The sequence below is a fragment of the Lipotes vexillifer genome, unplaced genomic scaffold (genome assembly GCF_000442215.2).
Source record: "Lipotes vexillifer unplaced genomic scaffold, Lipotes_vexillifer_v1.1 scaffold388, whole genome shotgun sequence".
Taxonomy (NCBI): Eukaryota; Metazoa; Chordata; class Mammalia; order Artiodactyla; family Lipotidae; genus Lipotes; species Lipotes vexillifer.
The window spans coordinates 523,164-530,458 of NW_006773582.1; positions in this window are offsets into that span (position 1 = coordinate 523,164).

A 7,295-nucleotide genomic window follows, 5' to 3' on the forward strand; every position below is an offset into this window, starting at 1 on the left:
CTACAGTCTCAGCAGGAAAATGGGGAAGAAACGACTATTCATATTGACTGACCAAGCATAGCAGGAAGTAGATGAAGCCTGTAGCTTGGATGAGGGAGCATGCCGGGCCAGAGCCCACCTCGGCGTAGTGACTTCCAAGCCCTAGAAGCAGAAACTACCCTAGGCCTCTCCTGGTAGATGTGCTCAGTGTACTCCAGGTCTCCAAGCTGGACTTGGGGAAGAGAGGTAGAGGCCTCGATGCCCAACACCACACAAAGTCTGGAAGTCAGGGACTGGCGCTTATGCTTTGGAGGCCACTGCTCATCTACACTGCAGCTATAGCATCACAGAAGGACATGTGGCTAATTTCTGGCAAAGAAAGAATGCAGGTACCATTATTCTGCCTTGATGTCTGGGCCTCTTTCCATCACCTTCAATTAGGGGCCCTGTCAGGTACTAAGAAACTCACCTCTTTTGAGTGAGATGGCTGCAATCAGATCAGTGTGTTGCCCCCGCTAAGTAATATATTTGTACTTAATAAAGACATATCCAAGGTCAAAAAAATATAGTTCCTAAACCTAACATCAGTATATTTTCTAGGATGGTATAAATTTTGGGCTCTGATGCTTGGCTTATAAGGAAGAAGAGGGAAGAAAATAAATTGGGGGATAGGTTTGGGGATTTTTGTGTTGTGGGCTAGTTGTGAGTCAGCCTTACATCCTTCTCAAAGATTTTCCTGATCTAAAAAGTAACCATTATGGAAACTTCTCAAATTTCCTAGCACTTGAATATTTTGGAAGCATATGCACTTTTTTTTTTTTCATATGCACTTTTATGATCACAAATTTAGAGATACAGAGTATATTTTAGTATCCCCATTTGACAGTTACAGTTAACTTCAGACAATGGAGTCATCTGTCCAGAGTTATCAGTTGTCAGTAGAAGAGTTTGAGCCCAGACTTACTCCTGTATCTTCTGAGTCTCAGACCCTGGGCTTGTGTAAAAGAAAAATTTTGTTCCAGACACTTGTTAAAAATGACAAGACTGATTTTATTTGAGATAACTGCAGTAGGGAAGAGACTTCAGTCTATCAACTGAGCTCAACTCCACCGAACAAGAAGCAGGAGGCTTTTTAAATTCTGGAGGATGCTGAAGGAAAAGTACTGAGGGCTGTTAAGGGGTGGGCAGTCAGTGTGATTAGGACATCTGTGTTTGCTAATTGGTGCTTTTGAAAGTTAGGCTCCCATTCTCCCTCAGAGACTGGGAGGCCTTGACTCTTTCTTGGTGATTACATTTCAAAGGTATGGCTCCCAAGTCCTTGAAAAATAAATGCCGGGGTTGTAGGAGATACATTTCAAAAGGACAGAGAAAGGATTTACCATTGTAACTTTTCTGAAGTATATGCTCTAAGAAAAGGGGAGTCAGAGGCTTATAGTCAGGTTTTAGCTGGAACAAACATTTACCTTCTTTTGGTAGCATTAAGCTTTCTCAGGCAGGCTCTTCAAGAAGGCTTGGAGTTGTCATCCTAGGGACACAGCCTCGAGCTGATAGAAGTCATGCTAGAGTTTGTTCAAGTCTCGTAGTGGGTGGGCAGGGGAAGTAGATGAAGTCGTTTGTGCCAAGAGTTGTGCAGTTTTCACCTGCTACCATTGCATGTGGTCTCTCCATTTCAGTGCTAGGTGGGCTGGATCTCAGGCTTCCTGGGATATCTCCCTGATGCCAGCCCTAGAGAGAAGTTCCTTCATGTTTTAGAGTCCTGACGATCCCAAGACTCATGTAAGAGCCAGGCCTGCTCTCAGTTTCTTACTATCCTACTAGGAACCAAGTGGAAGGATTACTTTCTCCTAGCCTAAAGGATCATCTCTCCCGCTTTCTGCCTTGTGTCTAAGGAGTACTGTTGTCCTGTAGCTGTTAGACAACTGTGGCCTTGCACCCTAGAGGGAGCTACACTTTTCAGTAAATCTATTTGCCATAGGCTCTGGAAACCTTGCTGAAGGACTCAGGGGGAAGCAGAGATATTATTATTATTTTCCACTGTTTGATTCATGTAGCATTCATTAGATGATTATAGCTGTTGGGATTTGATGGATGGAGCAGTCTGTCTTGTCACTATATTTCTGAGTCGCTCTGTAGCTACTCAATAATTACCACGCAGCAAAGTGGGGGCATGTTCAAGAATGCTAATGAATTTTCCGTTTTCTTTAAGCCTCATTAGATTTCTTGATAGCATAACCTCCCATTGACAAGATCTCATCCAACATGATTTTCCAAATGTCTTGTTGCTTGTCAGGCACAACACTATCTCCACATGCATGAGGTAGTTTGGAAAACACAGTGGTTTCCTGCTGTGCCATTATCTCATACATTTGTTTTTGTTATAGCTTTTTGTGTGTGCATCTGTTGTGTACATGTGTTGTGGAGGTGGAAGAGGGTAGACTGAGGTCTCTGGAGAAAATTTCAAAAAGGGCAATACTGAATTCTATTACAGAACTGAATTTTCTGGTTGGAAATTATTTTAGACTCATCTTGAGCTATTGCCTTTCACTCCCAAATCTACTTTTCTCATATAAGTAAATGGTAAAATGATCTGCCCAATTCTTCTGGCCAAAAGCCTAGGCATCATCCTTGATCACCCTCTCTCCCTTAGCTCTCATATCCAATCCATCAGCAAATCCAGGTGGCTCTACCTCCAAAAGCTATCCTAACTCTATCCTTTTCTATCTCCATTGCCATATCTCTAGGCTAAGCCATTGCCATCTCTTTCCTGGTCTACTGTACCCACTTCATCCCTTGGTTCCTGCTTCCATTCTTGCTCCCTTAAAATTCATTATTCCCAAAGTAGTCAGAATGACCTTTATGAAAGTAATTCAGATTGTTTCACACCACTCTCCTGCTTCAAACCCACCAGTGACATCCCATAGCAAGTAGCATTCAAAGTCCTTTATACAGTCGACATGGCCATATGGGAACTGGCTCTTGTCTACCCCTCAGACCTCATTTCTTGGCTTTCCCCCCATTATTCACCACCTTCTAGACAGGCCTACCTCATTCCCACCTCAGAGCCTTTGTATCTCCTGTCCTCTCTGCCTGGAACCTTATTTCCTCCAAGTTTCACATAGATGGCTTTCAGCTCAAATGTCATCTCAGATTAATTCTTCAGAGAGCAGCCTCCTACCTTCAGGTGCTTTCTACAAGACTGCTCTCCTTTATTTTCTTCATAGAAATTATTATTTCTTGGGATTTTATAACATTTTTAATGTCTATTTGTTTATTGCCTGCCTCTCATGACTTGCATGCAAGCATCATGAGGGCAGGGACCTTGCTTTTCTTGGTCCCTGCTAACCCCTAGCTATACCTACAAGAGTGCCTGGCACATAGCAGGAGCTTACAAAAAATTTATTGAGTGATTTAAGGAGTGAAAGAATGAAGGAATCTAGTACAACTTCTTTCTTTATAAAATGAAGTCACAAATTGAAAGTGGCTTGTCCAAAATTACAAAGAGGAGACTGTACTGTTCTCCTGATCCCCACTTTTATGATCTTTCCAGCATCTCCAAGTGGTTGTCAACCAGGGTGATTCTGCCTACCAGGGGACATTTGACAATGTCTGGAGAGATTTTTAGTTGTCTTAACTGTGGAGAGATTGCTACTGGCAGTAAGTACAAGCCAGGGATGCTGCTAAACATCCTACAATACGCAGGACAATCTCCCACAACAAAGAAGTATCTGGCCGAAGATGTCAAGAGTGCTGAAGCTGAAACCCTCTAGTAGCACTTGGAAAGGAAGGTTACTCCTCCTGCTTTCTTTGCTCTTCCTCTGGGCCACTGGAAAACCTTACATAAGCCAGTTTTCCTAGATGGCCTCAGTTTCTCTGTCAAACAAGCAGTCACTTTCCAGCCAAGAAAGATGCTGTCTTTGACCACCAGATTCATCTTTTCTCTCTCAAAAGTAAATCTTCCAACATCTAATTAGCATAGGACATGCCGCTGAGTTGACATTAAATTAATACTAGTTTTAAAGTTTGTTAAAGAAATTAGTTGCTCAAGCTGTCCTTTCTGCTCTTCTACATTCTACCTATCTTTCAGTCCTAAATTCTACCACTTCCAGGGGGCCTTTCCTGAGTCCCAGGCAGAGTTCATATCTCCCTTACACAGTACTCTCCAAGCACTGAATTTATATTAATTAAAATACTGACTTAAGCCCAGGAGTAGCTCATTTTCCCACCACCCCTAGTAGTTTATGCATTCCTTGAGGGCAGGCACCAGGTCTCAGCAGAGCACTGGGCAGAGTAGGTGCTCAGTGAGTACATTCTGGAAGGAAGACACATGTCTCTGCCAGGCTGCATATCCATTCAAAGTGACAACAAAGAAAACCTTGCAAAATGAGCATGACAAGAGAAAAGGAAATACTTTCCTCTTTCACTGCAGTCAAAGGAAGTTGGGAGGCAGGCTTGTTAACTGACATATCTTTTCAGAATATTACTTCTCTTTCGTGGATGAACGCCGGCATTCGTGAAGCAGACAAGTGGAGCCCGCTCCCCACCAACTTGAGAATAGGCAGAATGAGTAATTATCCTAAATTGGTGGCAAAGGGTCCCAGCAGTGGGAGGAGCAGTGTGATCTCTGCAAATCCCTAAGCCCATGACAGGGACGGGGCAGGTGGCAGGCTCCTGATCAGCACCCCAAGGGAGATAAACAAAACAAAGTAGCAACTCTCTCTGCTTTCCTGGGAAGCCTGCTTGCTTGCCTTAAGCTTGGTGGGCTATTTAACTCAACACAGCTGCAAACAAACAAGATTAGAAATGAATGATTGAGTTCCTTTTAAAAAAGAACACAAAACAAAAGCTTTTTTTATTGTTATCACTACGGCAAAGCAATGGAAGTGCCTGTGGAGGAAAACAATTCCAACACACCAGTTCCTTCCACATTAGCTTCAATGGCCTGTTTAAGACATAAAACACTGAACCTAGAAAGGCCATTAGAAATATTGCCACACTCCCATTTTATGGACAAGGAAACTGAGACCTGGAGAGGAATAACGACTGACCCCCAAATCACACAGCGCACCAATGGAAAAGCCAGAATCTAGAATTAAGTTTCCTGTCTCCTGGGTGATATGGAGAGGGGGAAGGTCAGTGGATCAGAGAGTCTGAATACCTGACCTTCAGATTTTATCAAACTGCCATCTGTGCAAATTTGGGCAAGTCACTTTTCCTTGCTTCACGCCCCCCATCCGTGAAATAATGGGTTTAGACTGAATGACCTGAAGACTCCTCCTAGTACCAAAGCTATATAGCTACGATTTCAGTAAATGCTAATATCAAATAAAAGAATAAATGAACAAATAAATAAATGTATGGAGTGCATACTATATACCAGATGCTATGCAAAACTTTTTCTTTTCCCCACAAGGTATCTCATTCAATCTTTACAGTCCTATAAAGTAGGCATGTTTGTTACTGCCCTTTGCATATGAGAAAGCTGGAACTCAGGTTAAGTAACTAGCTCAGAGTCACACAATTGGTGTGTCAGTTGTGACACTGGTGACAGTGGGATCTGAACATCTCCTAGTCTGACTTCAAAGATGGAAATTACAAGGTCAACAAATGTTCAAATAGTAGTACCGTCCAGTTCTTGCAGGGACTAAGACCTCACATCCATCTCCACAGAGATGACACCAGTTGCAGACACTCTGATTGCGATAGAATAAAACTGACAGAGTATAGCTTGTACTCATTGATCCAATAATGTTGCAAGACCACCAAGAAGTGTAACATGTATTCTATAAAACAGTTCTATAGATAAGGGAGGATTGGCTTTTATGACCCTTATTCTGAGAATCTTCTCTAAATTTCCAATCACCTCTCTGGTTGTTTGTTTGGACCTGCTTTCAACTCCCTCACTACCCTCGGGAGAATGCCTCTGCCCACACCCAACGTATCTCACACTTTCAAATTAGAGTGTTATTACTGATCAACTCTTCAGTAATTGCAAAAGAGGTTGGAGAAGGGAGGATGATTTCCGTGCAAATTTGAACACGGAATCTTTTGTTTGGGGCCATGACAGAGTCATAGGGACTCAGTTGCCCTTCCATCTCACACAACTTAAGAAAAAAAGACAAAATAAGCCAAAGAAAGAAAATAATAAACATCAAAATAGCAATATTTGAAATAGAAAACAGAATAATAATAGAGAAAATCAATGATTTGAGGAGATTACTAAAATTGGAAAACCTGTAGCCATACTGATCAGGAAACAAAAAAGAAAGAAGACAGAAATTACCAATATTGGGAATGAAGAAAAGGCATCATTATAGATTTCACTGATATTAAAAAGATAAAGTGAATATTACAGACAACTTTATGCCAATAAATTCTACACATTATTTGAAATAGACAAATGCCTTGAAGAACACAAAGAACCACACAAATGGTGTGGTTACAGCTTGTTGTACATCTACCATACCTCAATAAAGTTGCAAATAATTTTTTAAAGAAAAGAGGAAAGGAAGAAAGACAAAATTTTATAACAGAGAGCTTGACAGAATCTTCAGTGAGAAAAGCATAGAAGAGGAAAAGACACTGAGGAACTGGTGGAATGAAAACGCAAGAAAAAGCAATATTAGGAAATGGACTCTGAATCGACAGCATTCTATCAACCACATTTTAAGCCCAGGTTGATTCAGACTGGCTTTATGGAAGAGATAATCTAAAAAGAGGCTTAAAGCAGTGGTTTTAGAGTGTAGGCTGCAAAATGACACATGATTCTTGAGCAGAGTATTAGGAGAAAGAATATTAAATTACAGGCTTAAAAGTGTCACCTTGTCACATGCTCTGCCTCCAAGCAGAGTTTATGTAGAGACATTTGGAGAAGATAGCTGTTCCACCGTCCATTTCTCTAAACGGTGCTCATAATATCAGGAAATGTCTAGCCACCATCCAGGAACCCTGGATTCATCTTTGACTCCTCTCTCCCCTCACTCCTTGCGGCAGCCATGGAAGAGACCCTTCCAGATCTCCCCTGAAGAGACAGCGTGCTGCAAGGCCTAGAGTCAGCTGATAGCCTCTGCCTGCACTGTTTTTAGATCAATCACATCATTTGAGCTAACTCCATTCTCTTACATCTCCTAGTCAGTGAATGAGCCTCACTGTTTCTGTCCAATGAGGGATTCCCGCCAGGCAATCCTGGGATTAGAGGTGTCCAAAGTGTTGGTCAAAATGTTCACAAAGCTTCACCAAAATGAGGCTCTTCTTTCTAATCATCCTTCTTCTCTCTCTCATGGATATCAGACATGCATTATGGTTTGAAGGCTTTCCCT